The 16681-nt window shown below is 36.8% G+C and overlaps 1 protein-coding gene across 2 annotated transcripts in view; it reads right to left on the bottom strand.

The window, feature by feature from the left end:
- The window catches only part of Filip1 (filamin A interacting protein 1), a 163358-nt gene extending 147122 nt beyond the window's left edge, over positions 1-16236 (bottom strand). For both annotated transcript variants that reach the window (XM_005340337.5, XM_005340336.5), the window contains exon 1: positions 15827-16236. The gene's annotated coding sequence lies outside the window, so the exon portion shown is untranslated. The remainder of the gene's footprint in view (positions 1-15826) is intronic.
- Positions 16237-16681: the final 445 nt, after the last annotated feature.

The raw sequence follows: 16681 nt of genomic DNA, 5'->3' as shown, positions 1-16681 counted from the left end.
TATTTGGCCTAGCAATCCCCAAAGTAGAAGTTGGAAATAAAGCACAGTTGTGGTCATTATTCAGACATACAGTGTAATTAATTCAGTTATATATGATACTTGTGCTCACTCTTCTTCATTTGTAGGTATGAGAAAAACAAAAATAACTCATTAATTTGGCCCAATATGTGAAAAATGACACTTGGAAGGACAACCTGAATGATAAAGCACCATTCACCTCAGCACATTCTATGCAGGACCAGACAACAAAGATAATCTTAAGTGCCTGCTTGGCTTCAGATGCTTAGTAGCTAGCTTCACTCAGGGTAACCTTACAGAAGAATTTTCTTCCAAAAAAGGGCTTACCCAGAGGAAAGCAGAAGAATTCAAGCACACAGGTCTCAGGTGAGATTTCACTCACATCCCAGCTCTCTACCAAATTTGTTCACCACGTGCCCCTGTTCTCAGCCCAGCAAGCAGCTGGGGATCATATACCTCCCTCACAGAACACAGCCCACACACGACTCTGTGACTGGAGCTTGGGCTAGTGCTAGCCTTTCTCCATCCCATAGAATACCAGGCAGAATTGATGACACCTGGTAGTGCAGAAGATGATGAAGCAGAAATTATGATCTCTTGTACAACAGGCATCTTGGAAAACAACCCACAACAAGTGGTATTCTGGATTCTGTGGCTTTTCTATGGACTCAGGCATCAGAATGGTAAGCTGCATGATTTAGAAAGATGAACTTTCTGGGTCTCAGCTTCATTATCTCTCACAAAGGGTTTGGAGTCTATCATATCTTAGCTTCTATCAGTATCTACAAATGTTATAGTAAAACAATATTATATGTTATAGTAAAACATTTTTTTTAGAGTAATTCATGAACTGGACAGATTGCTCAAAACTTGAACATTAGGGGCTGGGGTTGTGGCTCAGAGGTAGAGCGTTCGCCTAGCATGTGCAGGGCCCTGGGTTTGATTTTCAGCACCACATAAAAATAAAAGTATTATGTCCAACTACAATTAAAAATAAATAAATAAATAAATACATAGATAAACTTGACCATTAGTAACTTTCATGAATCTCTTGCCATAATACCTCATTTTATATACCTGTCTCTTGGTTCTTAACTCTCGTGATCTAGTTATGTGTCCATTTTGTTTATCAGTTTGTATTTTGATAATAATATTATTCCAAAAATAAGCTACCATGGAGATGGACTTGACACGTCAATGATGAGGCAGAATGGACTCTGTAGCCTTGACTCAACAACTAATCCAGCCATCCCCCTCCTAGGAAATCCAATCAAGCAACTGAGGAAGAAGTATGTTGACTTCTTTTTTAAAAAATAAGAGTCTCTAGGTCTGCCAGATTTTTTAGAAGTCAGTAGGCAAGATTGGAGAACAATAGGAGGAAAAGAAAACAATGTATTCTCAAACATAACATGTATTTAGATCTTTTATTTTTCAGAATGAAAGTGCACATATTTTTCTTCTGATTATAAGAATTTTTGGCACATATTGTTGAGGTGCTTTTCAGGAAGCTCGTGCCAGTTGACTTTCCCACCAGCAATATATAGTATCTATTTCCTCACCACACTGGATATTGTATTTTTTTAGTCCTTTGTTAATGTGTAGGTTGAAATAACACTATCCTATTTTAATTTGAATTTTTAATTACCAGTAAGGCTAAACAGTTTTCACATGTTTGTTGCAAATTATTTGTCATTTGTCTATTTTTCTATTGATGCATAGTTTTTCCTTATTTATTTAAAAAAGCTCTCTATATTTGAAATATTTGGTTTTGATTATTTTGCCATAAATTGCTGATCAAAGTTTAATTTTGTTCATGAGAATTGTTTCTTTGTTTTTGTTTTTGTTTTTCTGTGTAAATTTTTTCTTCATATTTTGGAATCAAATATTTTAGCCTTGTTTTTCCAGGTTGCTGCTTTTTATTCTTTAATCTTGCTCAGGGAGGTCCTTCCCATCTCGTGTGTGTCTACCTATGTATATATTTGTATGTATAGTTATACCTATACATCAGAATTTTTCTTTCTTTATACTTAAATTTCTGCTCTAACATATTTCTGTATTGCCGCAATCCGGCTGGGCACAGAATCACGAGCCACTCAAGCAGGAACAAAACTTTATTTTTGAAAATGCCGCCAATACCCCATACGCGTCCGGCCAGCAAGCTGGTCCACACCACGGCGGTCGCGTCTCCCGGAACCGGGGCCCAGGACCTCCCCCGGAAAACCTTCCTACTATCCTTCCCCAACCAATGGGAACTCTCCAGGAGTCCCATTCCATAGCAGGCCAAGGTGAACAGCAGGAGTCCAATTTCCATATGAATGTAAATCTTAACATAATCATATCATCTCAATGGCTAGCTGGCGTCACCTTAACCAAAGGTGCCATGCATCATAATACTTTGCTGTGGCTCCTAGCACTGTATGACATAAAATTTTATTTTATTTTTTACAGTTATTTCAACCACACTGATGATTAATTAGTAGTTTCACTACAGATTTGTAACATCCTTACTCCCTAACATTAAATTCTTATATAGGAGTGAATATTTTTCTGCAATTTCTATCATTTTCCCTTATCCTCCTCTTCTGATATGAACTGGTTCTGATACCACTACCAAAGTGTTTTAATCTGTGTGGTTACAAAATTAATTTTAATATGCAGTAAGGCAACCCTCCCAACTTGAGCTTCACAAGTTTCCTGGCTATTACACAAATTTATTGCCTCAACAGCAGTCAAGTCTTGAAGTAGAGTGTTGAATATGTGTAAGTATTTTTTCACAGTGCACATACTTATAAAAGTCCTAAAGCAAATACTTTTATAGGTAGCATTCATCGCCCCTTTTTAGACATAGTGAGAGTGCTTACAGCTTTGAAAGAATACTCAGCAGTGTGAGTGGTAAGGATCAGGAATTTTCCAGTCTACAAGATGTATATTTGCCTGGCTCATTGCAGCCATAAAAGATTTAAAAATGATGAACATATATGTACATAATGGATCCTCTTCACAATATCTTTGAAAACATTAAAATTATCCAGTAAGTGAAAGAATTCAATTTATTAGTTTCCCACCATTTGTGGAGCTATGTGGACTTGTTGCAACAAATCAGATGTTTGAGAATTTCAATTGCATTCATTTCTGCTGCATTCCCTTAGATCTTGCTTGTTAGGCCCTAGTTTATTTTCAGCTTCTACAGTCCCTCTTTCCCACAGCAAGAATCATGTGATATTTAATGGATTAAATTTAACAAACATTTATTGGACCAAGCTCTGACCCTTCAAAACTTGGTGAGTGATCCCACTTCTGTGCTCCCACAATACCATTTACTTTGTAGCCATATGGTCCTGAATTTGTGTTTGTTTTATATGTACCTTCTGTTAGAAATAATATAATATTGACTGTTGTATCCCAGTCTCTAGCTTGGTGCCTAATACATATTAGTCCTGACAAACATTATTGAATGTGTGAATGATGCACACTATTTTTGAAGCAGGAAAGACATAAAGATCTCTAGCTCAGTCCTTTAATTTAACATCACTTTAGTTGTTTTGACATTGTATTCAAATATGAACATCTCACATCTCTGGTGTGATATCTTCTCCACAGATACCCTGTTCCTGAATCCAACCTGCTGGCTCTCCTTCCTGCTTCTGCTAAGTTTGCCTAAACAGCATCAGAACTCAGCCAGGCTCCACCTGCCTGTCAAAATACCCAGTAAACTACCTGTGACACCCTCAGATTCAGCTGCTGGCTTGGATGACATCTTATGCCTTATCATCTGGACCCTATGTTCTACTTGTCATGCTCTCAGTTCTGCTCCAGTTCAGCCCCTTTCCAGCTACAATGTATGAGCCTTGCCTGACTAAGCCCAGGACATGTTCTTCAAGATGAGCAGACTGAGTGAACCTCCCTCTTCCGATTTGCTTCCATACAGCCCAAATCCTTTTAAATTCTCACAGAATAATAGCAACAGCACTGTGGAAAACCAAATTCTATGAAATTATCTGGAAATAGAAATTGAAGTCATAATATAAGCCAGATATAAATCAAATTCTAGTTTCTAATTTTTCATTAATACTACATGGAAAAAACAAGCGCTTTTTTTTTTCTATAACCTCTCTCACCCTCACTCTCGCTCTCTCGCTCTCTTTCACACACACACAAACAAAATTCTTCTCTTTCTGAGAAACCACAAGACAATTCCATCTGATTTCCCCCACTCCCGGCCCTTGTCCTCTCTTCAGTTTGAGCTCAGTGCTTCATGTGCTCATTTTGGTGAGATTCCATCACAATACATCACCAGGAACACATGTGCTCCGCTGGGACTTTATTCCCTGGAAGATGTGCATGGTGATGTAAATAACAGCATCATTAAAAGTTGGAGGAAGTGATGCGAGAAAGAAAGCTGTGGTGAAATAAGGCAAAAATCAAGCAAGTATAATCAAAATTTCCTCTTGGAGTAATGTAGATAGTATGGACTCTGATAGGGAAATTCAATGGTATTCATCAGCTGGAACTGTCAGCAGTAACATCAATTAAATGGCAGCTGTTGCTTTGCCACTTGTAGGGGAGTGGAGCAATCCTAACTCCAAAATAGATTTCCCAGGATGAGAGCATTTCCAGCTCATGAAGTCCAATAAGAGTCTGGCTGTTTTTTCATGAACTTGAGTGAAAAGATGAGGGGCAAATAGTTGCACTTAGACTTGTGTTAATAGCTGTGTCTTATGCTACTGTATTTAAGAGTTTTTGCCTGTTAATGGAAATACATCTATACTGTGCTAATCTGAGCTAGAGTCCAGATTCTGCTCATTAAGTACTGAATTGATTACTCACTGATACTTTAATGGACATTTAAAACATTTGCTGATTTTTAATTTATATTGTTAGAAAAGCAATATGTGACCATTAAACATTTAGAAAAAAAACTAAGAAGTAAGAGAAATAATTACTTACAGTCACAGATAGCTATGCCCATTTTTATCAAAAAAAATAATAAGTTCAATTCAATCAATAAAAACAGGTAATAATGTTTACTTTCTCAATTTCATAATTAATGGATTAAATTTAACAAACATTTATTGAGACCTAGAAGGTGATTCTAAAAACAGTTTCAAATCACAACTGAGTCTATCACATTCTTTGAATTTTCATTTAAATATTTATCACAAGACAATTATAATAATCTCACTTTTTTTAGTTTTTATTGCTCAAAAAAATCTATACTATGGTATTTGTTATTGGTGATTTTTATCTTAGAAAGCTTCATTTAACTGGACAATGAATATCAATTTTCTCCTAGGTGCAAAAAGTCCTGTTGAGTAGAATTTTAAACTTGTGGAATCAAACAGAAAAAACAGTTCCATACAGGCTACCTAAAAAAAAAAAAAAAAAGAAAGAAATGTGGGTTTTTTAAAGTTCTTCAGAGTACTTTGACCCACTGACCTATCAGTTTTTCAGGACAGACCAGCTTGTTTCCAGTGCACCTGCTGCTATAGGAGAAGCGAAACAATTAATCCCTTCCTGCTGTTGTGGATATTATGAGAGGAATTAGGGAGTGAGTAGTATGAAAGTCCAGACAGGGATCACAGGGAAAATAGGGAAGCAATCCAGACTTGTAGGCAAGGAGAAAAGTCAAGGAGTTTGTAACTAGAATGGCTTTGAAAAGGTAAAGAGAATGTGTGTCCAAAATAAGGCATAAAATGTTAAAATGTTGCATTGGTCCACAAAGGAAAAGAAAAACAAGATATAAGAAGCACAGTTGCTGGGGAGAAATGCAGCACTTTAAAAGAGTTTCAAAGAGAAAAAGTTTTTTCCAACTGGCCCATTCACTGGGAAAACAAAGAAGTCAAGAACCCAATCTCCAGTCAATCAGAAAACCTAGTTAGTGGGAACTAAGGGCACCAAAGCCAGCTGCCACTAGAGCCTGATGCTGAAACAGGGGAGCAGCTGCCATTTAACACCTTATATTCTCAGAGTGAGCTCCAGAATAGCAAAGTGATTAAGCGATCACAAGCACAGGCTGAGGAGTCCAACTGCCTGGACTCACCCCAGCATGGCCACCTGCTTGTGGGGGAGCAATTTCTTTAGTCTCTTTATCTATAAAATTTACAGCATATGAGAATCTGCCTCATGGAGTTGTTAGTGCCTAATACATCAAGACGCTCAAAACTATTAGCAACTACAATGTTTATTATAATTATGTGATAGAAAAAGCAAAAGACTAGGACTCAGAGGACTTAAATTCTGGTCCTTGCTCTGCCTGTAGTTCTTCTTATGTGCCTCTTATCCAGAACTAAGGTGCAGTAATAGAAATGAATCCAGGAAGCAATTGAAGGATCCTTAGTCAAGATGTTAAAAGCAAAGTCAGGTAATGATCCTGGGGGTCCACTCACTTGAACCAGGAATACAGCCATTGCAAGGTGTGGAAAGTGCCCTCTGACAAGTGTCAGCTGAATTCAGTTCCAGACCCAATTCTACCTGCAAGGAGGTCTTTATAAATTCTGCTGAGTAACTTCACTTTGAGGTGGTCCTATTTAACTCATCCTCAATCTTGAGTACAAATCATAATCATATATAAACTGCCAAAATACTCTAATATTTGGGCATCCTCTCAAGCCAACTTGAATCAGAACCTCTGTGGGCATAGCCCAGGCATATTAATTTTAAAACACCCCTAGTGACTTTGAAAACCACAGAATTATATGGTCTGATGGTCCCAAGTCAGCTGAGTCTAGATGTTTCCACTCTTCAGTTTCCTGCTGGTTAAGGGGAGCCCACGGACCAAAGCCATGTCATCACCAACAATGTGAGATCCAGAACCTCATTCCTGTTTGCAGTCAGACCAGGTGCGGAAGTGCCAAGAAAACCAGGAAATCTTACAGAAGTCCAAGATAACTTTTGTATGTGATAAATTGTTAATATATTCCATTTAAGAAACATTAGCTAAAGACTAAGGCAGAAATTATCACTCAGTTTTGTTGCCAAGAGAAATTTGGAATAATTGAATGAGGAAAAAATATTTCCAGAAGCCAACCAGTCAAACTACTTGTCTCCAGCGGATGGAATACTAATTATTTTCTTCCTTGACACTGTTTCACCTTTTTATACAAATACAGGAAAAGACAAAGGGGGAAATCTGAACTTATTGCAAGGAAATCAGAAGAGACCCTGTCAATGAAACAGAAGAACTTGCTGAAACGTTAGGCATCTCTGCCTTCAAGTTTTTCCATTGATTTTAAACAGGTCTGTGTCACGGAGCACAATATCTTTGCTTCTGGAAGATGTTTAGCCCATCAAACAACAGTAATACAAGTCCTGCGCATCAAGCAATAAAGTGTGTGTGTGTGTGTGTGTGTGTGTGTGTGTGTGTGCGCGCGCCATCTGAGAGGGGGTGGGGTGGGGGGAAGGCTTAAGGTGCACTAGTATTTCACCTTATAGAATTTCTCAGAGGGAAGAAATTCATTCTGTTCATCCTATATGAAATGTTGATTTACTTATGACTATTTGATACACTGGAAATGTGACATGTTTAGGGCCGCTGACATAAGAAAAAAGCAAAGTGTTATCTGTTTCATCAAAATTTTATTAAAATGTCTTCTACTATTTCTGAAAATCTGGAAGTTAAATGCCAGATATGCAAATAAAAACTAAAAAAAATAAATAAATCCAATTACTTCCAAATAGACATTTAGTATCATGTAGGCAACACTTGTTTTAAAAGATAAAAGAATGAAATAAAATATTCAATAAGGTGTTTGTGACACTGTACATAGTAGTAAATCTCTGGCTGAAAAGTGTCAGATAATTTTCCTTCCATTATAGCAGGTTCTCTCTATTTTGTTTCGTTTTGTCTTTGGCTTTATTCTGATGAAATAACTTTGTGCCAGATTGCTGACTCCCTACCTAAACAAAGTTATCAGGAATAAATAAGATGTTATTAGGCAGAACAGACCTTTTGTCCTTTTCTTCATGGCCTCCTCTGACCAACACACACACACACACACACACACACACACACACACACACAGCTTCTTAAGAGAATATGGCTACCAACACCAAGATAAGTATTTTGTAGAACTTCTTCTTGAACATTCACAAACTGAATGTTTATGATCAAGACCGATACCTGGAGAGCATTTCAAATGTTAAAAGAGAAGGCTGGGTCCTGGGTTGTCAATAGGAGCAGCAACAGACCAAATTCCAAATGTATCAAATGATGTAGCCATAATTGTAGCCATAATGGATCATAAAATCAAATTTTCCTTGGCATCTCTTCCAGGGAATTGACTCAGCAGTGTCAAAACCAAGAATCACATTGCTCCATCAATAGCTGGAAGACTTGCTTTTGCATTCCAATGCCCCAAGCCCAGTTCTTCAAGGGCTGCCCAACTCCACTGGCCACTGAAGCTTCTCTGACTTCACTGTGGGACCCTGGGAAAGAGGCCTCCTTGACTTTTTTTAATGCAAAATCTCTTTATTCTTTTACTTTAGTGAATCTTTTACAACTACAGAGGCAGCAGATTTCGCGAAGTTTCACATTCTACACTCATTAAAACTTCTCACCGTCATCTAGGTGGAGGTGTTCCTTGAACAACTGCCTACATTACAATAAGGTCAAGTTTTCTAATTTAAATTTCAAATCTACCATTGGGCAAGTTATATAATATTGACAAACCTCATTTTTCTAATCTACAAAAGAGGGATAAAAATAGTATCTTATAGGACTGAGGGTGTAACTCCATGGTAGAGCACTTGCCTAACAAACACGAGGCCCTGACTTTGATCCCCAGTACCACCATCACCAAAAAACAAAACAAAACAAAACAAAAAAAACTCCTTATAGTTGTTATAAGAAGCAAATAAAATCATCCATAAAGTACTCAGCACAATACCTGGTACATAGTAATCTTGAGTATATTTTGGCTATTATATTATGCATAGTAAATATATTACATATAACTATTATTATCATTATATCATATATCATTATATAAGACTTTAGATGTCTCAGTCGTTGGCAGGAACACCTAATATGCAACAATCTATGGAATGAGCAGAAGGGAGCAGGTAGGAATTCTAACCCAAAGTTGCAGGGCCCCTGAGGAGTGAACTTTGCAGCTGGCTTACTCAAGGAGCAGAACAAGCAGCAGATTATGACCAAAGCAGTTGGTTTTGTGGTGTCCAAACCAGAAGATCTCTAAAAAGACAACATGTAAAAGCTAAGCTTATATGTGAGGCCACTCCCTGATCCAAATACCAGGCTGCTCTTCAAGCATGTGTCACTTACTAAACAGTTAATGAAACACAAAGAGCTTTGAATACCTCTAGTGTCACATTTCAAGACTTATAGAATAATTAGGAAAAATCTGAGCTGGCAAAACTCTTCCTGGCTCGCCCTGGTGAGCAGACCATCTTTGTTTTCCTTTAGTGTGTGTTGTCGTCACAGTAACTGCAAGGCTCCAAATACAGGCCTGGGGTGTCATTTCCTCATGTACTTAGGCTGCCACACTGAAATAGCATTATGAACTCAGCAATGCCTCTTCCTTTCCTGTTGTGCTGTGATACCTCAAAGAAGAAAGCTGTAAAATGAGTTACTTCAGACATAAGTATATTAAAGAAAAAGAAAGTCCATTTATTCCTATTATTGTATTGCCTATGACTCATGTGCGTGTATTGTGTGTGTGGGAAAACCTTATATTTTTGCAAAGATCTTTTAGATAAACAAGAGAAGTTGGCAGTAACTTGATTGTCTTGGTGATGTCAGTAGTCTACTGTTTTCAATCAAATCATCTTCTGGCCTTAAATCTTTAGCAAATTATTTTTTAAAGAATGCCTTTGACAAACTCTGATATGCTCATTTTATGACTTTCTTACACCTTTTCCTCACAAAGATAAGCAGCAGTTATTTCATTTCTTTAAGCTAACTTGGGAGGATTGCAGTTACAACGATAACAAAAGACTACTTTCAAGTACATATTTGTACATATAAGTGCATAGAAGGTCCTTGGCCAGTGAAGCAACAATCATCATTTTCATCTATGTTTTGGTGAAGAAGATAGATGACAGCATTTAAGCAAGAGACTAGAAACAGAAAAATCCTTATACCTTAAGGGCTCAATTAAAATAAGATCATTTGCAATAAATTCTGCATTAACTTTAAAAATTCTCAGTTTGTTTTTCACAGGCCTCAGAAACACATAAATCGCCCAATATTATGCACGTTGACACCATTTCCCAAAAAGGAAAAGCAACACAAACCTTCTTTTGACTTCTCAGTTTTGCTGTGCTTAAACAAAGCTCTCAGGGACAGGGAAGCATGGGGTGCTGGTTAACGTTTGTGTTACTTCATTTCTCTGCCGGGATTTTCTCAAGTTCTGCAATCAGCTGGTTACCAGCCAGCTAAGGCTGCTCAATTCATGTTTGACTTTCCTTATGCACCGTTCTTCCACAACAGGCCACCTGGCTTTTTAAACTGCCTCACTACTACCACAGAGAAAACTGTGTCTTGCCTGTAGCCTTTTCTCCTCTCTCATTAGCTGAAGAATTAAGACTGAATATTTAAAGAAAAAAAAAACACAATTCAATATATTTTCCTGGAGGTCCTATATTTTTGCCCTAGAATTTCTATAAAGTAACCTGTAAAGCCAGGAAAAGTAATCTCCATTTTTTTCTTTTTCTTACTTTCTTTCTTCCTTCTTCTGTTTCCTTCCTTCCATCCTTCCTTCCTTTCTTTCTAGAACAAAGTTTTTGCTAGAGAAACACAATTTTAATACTCAGTTTGCCTCATCTTTTTGAGATTCTTCCTTTCACCTGGGAAAAAATAAAGTAAAATCAAAAAGTCTAAGCTACAGTTCTCCTGTGTAAGGTTTATTGCCACTAAAGCTACTACTAAGAAACTTCCCTACTTAGGGGGTACTTCATGTATTTTTGTTAAATTAAATATGTAGAATATTAAGCATGCTAGCATATATACACATACACCTTTATGATATAATACTCTTTTGTTTGTCTTGGAACATGTTTTTCTTGTCATATTTAAGAATGAAAAGGATTAATGGCAGTGAATAACAAGAGTTTAATTCTATTTGGTAAGGGTGAGGTTAGCATGAGATGACCTTTTTTGGTCTTTTCATTTTAATCTGTTACTAGGTTAGTAAAAACAAAACAAATTATCTAAGAGAAGAAATAAGGAATGATAACTGTATTCTGCATCTTTCCATGGAAGTCTCCATTGATACATCACCCAGGGTAGCTGGCTGTCAAAGAGGCACCCAAGTACTGTGTATAAACACTCTTTATCTCCAAGTGTAAATATAGAAACCATACAGCAGTTTTTGCTGTGGGTGATTTCTTAGCCTTTTTAGTAATGCTTCTATAAGACAGCAGACTGCTGAGTGATAAGGGAGGGTTTGAAACATAAATTCCATACTAAATTATTGGCTGCTGTTCAAACTGTGTCTGCTTAGAGTACCCAGCAGCAAAGTATGTCCCAAACAAGATTCCAAATTTAAACAATACATTCTTCTGCCTTCTCTATGATCTATGAACTTGAGTTCACAAACCATTAGTATCCAAGAATTTTGTGTACAACAAAGATTAAAGTTTTAAACAAATAACTACATTTAAAGTGTAATAACAAAGCAATAATAGATTAAATTTATTGGAAAATCTACCAGACAACTATATATTGTATTAAGTCATTTAATCTTGAAACAACTCAATGAAGAAGTAGCATTATTATTCTCATTTTACCAGTGAGGAATCTCAGGCACTGATTTGCCTTTCCTGAACATATCCTTGTTGTTACATCTTCAACTCAGATTTAAGAAAAGAAAATATTTTTATTGGCTTGTATTTTACTTTATAAATATATATTACAATAACAAGTATAAAACAAACTTACATGGCAGACTTTTATGTCATTTTTCTGAGCTGTTATCAATATTTTTCTCTTGAACTTTTATATTGAAGTAGATCTCAACCTAAGCTTGTCCCCCTTTCTAAAATCCACAAGTTTAAAGACATAAAATTAAACAAATGAGTGAAAATGTGCATTAAACTCTATAACATCCTAAATAGAAGACACCTGTCTCATGAAGAAATGTTCATCTGCCTAAAAAAGAAAAATGCAATTAGCACTATTTAGAATGTGTAATACTCTAAGTTTCACTTCTTTTTTTATTTGTTTCAATTAGTTACACATGACAGTACAATGATCTTGACACTGTAAGTTTCACTTCTAAAAAATAAGTAAAAAATGTAACCATAGGGAATTAATGCTTAATGAATATATTAAATGTTTCACAATTCCACTGAAAAACTCCATAGTGATTCTTGCTGAATGTCCATTTAGAAGAGTAAATTTAACCTCTTTGTTTTTCTTTTGGTAGACACAGAATAAATCACTTCAGAAAGCATAATTCATGCTTGATATCATGCAGCAAGACTGCAGTTCTCATGATTAAAGATAGTGCTGAGAAACATCTCTTTTTAAAAATATTTTGGAATGGAAGAACAATACAGAAAAAGAATCATATGTATTTAAATGTTTTAATGTTCAAGCCCAGATTCTAATCCTTAACTCACAAATAGAAGGATTTATGACTTAAATGCACTGTACCAAAGGTCACTATAAATAAAATCTGGCAGCGAAAAATGATAAAAGTATATTAGTTATAATATTTAGAGGTTTAGAAGTTCTGGTGCATACATAGAAGATAGATAGACAGATGTCCTTTCAATTAAATTTCTGAGAGATACAACATCATCTCCACAACTAGATACGTGATCATAGTTAAAATTGCTTGTAATTATAATTTTTCTTTGCATGCTAAAACCATGAAGGCTTTCCTGCAGAATTTTTTGAGTAAAAAGCTATTAACCAAATGTATAATCACTTTTCTTTCTTAATTTTATACTTATCCATACTTTTGATATACTCATCATCAGAAATCTAGAGCCACAAAAGTTAGCAGAACATCCGAAATGTTCATGGGACTGAGAAACTTCAAAGCCAATTGTATTAGTCAGCTTTGCATTGCTATAACCAAAATACCTGACAAAAACAACTTAAAGGAGTAAAATTTTATTTTGGGTTCCTGGTTTTAGAGGTTTAGTCTGCAGTGGGCAGACTCCATTGCTCTAGACCAGAGGTGTGGTGGAGCATCATAGCAGAAGAGCCTGGCAAAAGGAAAGTTGCTCATCTCACGGTGGCCAGAGAGCAGAGAGAAAAGAGACTGGAGCCAGGGGGACAACATACAATTCCTGAGGGCATAGCCTCAGAGATCTACTTCTTCCATCCACAGCTCTACCTTGCACACTATTCCTTTAAAAATATTAACCCATCATGTGGATTAACTCAGTGTTTAGGTTACAGCTTATAATCTAATTGCTATTCATGAGCTTATTGGGGGGCAACTCCTATCCAAACCATTAAACCAACTGATATTTAGTAACACCTTGTATCTAAAAGACTTTATAAAATTGCCCTGGATTTAATGAGGCAAAGCCTACTCCAAAGTACCCTAATTCTAACAGAGCACCAAACTGTCTAAACTAGAAGAAATCACTTCTAAAAGTTATGGCCCAGAAAAAAATCAGGGTGAAGGGTAGAAGACACTGATCTGGGTCTTCAGGAGTAGACAAGGTCTTCACAAGAACAGAGAGTAAATGCATTCCAAGCATGGGGAATAATATGAGCAAAGGTGAAGCACTGAAATGTTCACTGGGTATGTGTTTGGATAATGGACCATAATCTGAAATACCTGAAGTAGATGGACCTGTTGCTGAGTAATGGGAAAGAAACTGGAAAAGTTAAGTAGGTGCCAGACGATGGAAGGCTTTCAAAATACCCAGCCTAGGTGTTTGGCAGCAACTAAGAGTCTCAGTAGATAACTGAAGAGTAGACAGACAAGCACAGTAATGCTTTAGTGAAATTAATCCCGTGATCATGGGCAAGATGATTTGGGTGGCAGTGGGGGATGGAAGGAGGGGGAGCAGTATTAAAATCAGGTGAAGGGTGAAGAGAATGGAACTTCTTATGGTAGGAGACAAGGCAATGTATGATGAAGGGGAAGGGGAGGGTTTCAAAATGGCACAGAAACATGAACTTGCATAAATAAGAGAACAGATCTGCATAGTCATGAAGAGTTTGATTGTTCACATAGTGGAGGAAATCACATGGTTTAATTTGAGCTCTTCTTGACTCTTAGGAGTAATCTTACAGCCATGAAGACAGTTAATGACACTCAAAACTCCACTTCATCAGCAAACGTGGCTTTCACTCAGGGCCAAATACTGTGCTCCATTATCTACAAACTGTCCCACTGACTCCAAAAGAAATTACTTGCATAGAACTCATGGCAGGTCTTGGCATTCGAAAGCATGTGGAAGCCAACAATGTGACCTTTCCTAGGATAAAAATCAGAAAAACTTAAAGCATTTATTTCTGACTTTGCAAAACTCTTTCAAGACAAAGATTTTCATCTCCAGTAAAGCACTAGGAGTTTCTTCTCCAGTCCTAATGTTACCAAAGTGCATTTGCACCACTACTTGTACATATTCATTACATATGATTAAATTCACTTAGTTTGAAAATTAATCAAGTAATCAGAACTATTAAACATAAAACATACTGAAATGTGTGTACTATTTCATTTTCTTGAACACTATATAAGTTTTAATTTGGTTTTCTTAAAATAGGAACATTTACCAAAAAAGCTGATACATTCTAATTTGTTAACAATTTGTTCAAAATTCATAGATAATTTCTTTCTCTATGTTGACAAAATAAACTTTAACAATTTCTTTTAAAATGTGCTTTTATATCTTCTTTGATAGTGTCCTTAGCCTAGAAAATTCACTAATCCTCTGTGCAAAGTCAGCCTAACTACAGACCACAGGTATCAGTTCTAACCTTTTCACCAATGTACAGCTATAACCTGTCAGATTCAACAAGTAATTGTTCATTCTAAGAAATTTTGCTAAAATTGCATAGCAAATCATGGAAGGGGGAGACAATAAACTCATCATTTAAAATGAGAACTTCCTTCACACCATAGTAAACACACCCATATATACATCATGCAACTTAAGAAAGGATTCTTTTCTAATAAATTCAGTTTAAGTTTTTAAAACAGAATCTGTTACATCTATATAAAAACACTGAATCAATTTGTTTTAAAATATATACAACATGCTCCTGAGTAGTTATACTCAACAATTGCAAAAGTAATGATTCCACACCAGGCATACTTGGTGCCTACTGGGAAGCGTTTGGGGTGACTGTAGTGTAATGAGGTCAGAATCAGCACAAGGTGTACCAGTGTAATCAGAGACCTAGGCAAAAAAAGACACGTAAGACAGCAAATCCCAAGTGCAGCAATAGGAGTACCATGCGGGGCTTTCCTCTCATTTACCATACATGAGGCTTAGCTCGTTTCAATAAATGAAAGTTATTTTGCTTCTGGGGAAATATCCCTTCCACTGCTTAGCCAACCCAATTGTGAAAGGAGCTGCAAAACTGTCTTTCGTCATACTTCTGTTACCTGCCGAAGAGTGATAACTTGGCAGAAATAGTTTGACGGCTCTTAAAACATTATAAAATTCTTTGTGTTTAAAAGGAATCTGTATAATCCTGAAACAGAAATGAAGTCACTGATTTTTCTTAAATAATTATAATAATTCCTAAATGTGTTATCACATAGTAGAACAGGAAGAATCAAAGGAAAGAGACAAGACAGAATCGGAGAGAACTCTGTTCTTGGAGAAACAGAAATTTCTTACGAGAGTAAGTAGCTATGTATTTTGCTCTTACCTGCCAGCAGCTCGTTTAACCAAGGATATGTCCTTTATGGAGGTAGTTTATCCTTTGAAGAACCCAGTGGCTTGTCCCACAGCCCAGGACAGACTCGAGTTCTGAAAAACTATCCAGCCCAAAAGAATACAGAGGAAAAAGCTTTTCCCACTTTCTTTCCTGGGTCTAGCCAATAGCTGAAGTCATGCAGGAAATTGAGTAGAGAGGGGGAAAGCAGCTTCTTCTCCCTGAAATCCTGATCAGCAGAAATTGGGAGTTGTATATCTCCCACCGACTTTTGTTTAAAAGTTTTTTCCAACTGTTGCTAGGTGTTGTTGGGTTCTGAGATTAGGTTTCTCCTCTTCTGCTCCCTTCACAACACTGTCAGAGCAATGACTTTGTTGAGGAGCTGAGCTCGCGAGTGCTATATTTAACCAGTGTTCTCAGCAAGTCGAGCCTGTCAACAGCTGAGAAGTTTGGAGCCGGCTTTACTCAGTTCCTAGGCAGCTGGGTTATCAGTGGATACAGCACTGCTCACCCTGTAAGACTGAGGGGGGAAAACCGGCAGACCCTTTTAAGGACCTCTGCTCATTTCACAGAGGTAATTATTGTTTGGAGCTCTTAACTGCAGACTGTGATTTGGGACTTAGGTTTTAAAATCTGAAAAGAAACAGAGCAGCAGTTGTCTTGGGCAGAGCAATTTACCAATGCAATATTCTTCTCAATTAGGCTCTCTCTGATAAGTGTTCTGATTTAAAAAAAAAAAATGCTTTTAAAGTGTATCACAACTGTTGGGGAAATTCACAGTGAGAGATCATTTCCAAGCAGCTTTCAACACTAGTATGTTACAGCTAGATCACTTACCAGTTATAAAAG

Source organism: Ictidomys tridecemlineatus, chromosome 8 (genome assembly GCF_052094955.1).
Source record: "Ictidomys tridecemlineatus isolate mIctTri1 chromosome 8, mIctTri1.hap1, whole genome shotgun sequence".
NCBI classification, from domain to species: domain Eukaryota; kingdom Metazoa; phylum Chordata; class Mammalia; order Rodentia; family Sciuridae; genus Ictidomys; species Ictidomys tridecemlineatus.
The sequence above is the reverse complement of the archived record's forward strand: the minus strand, read 5'-3'. Positions and strand labels throughout refer to the sequence as shown.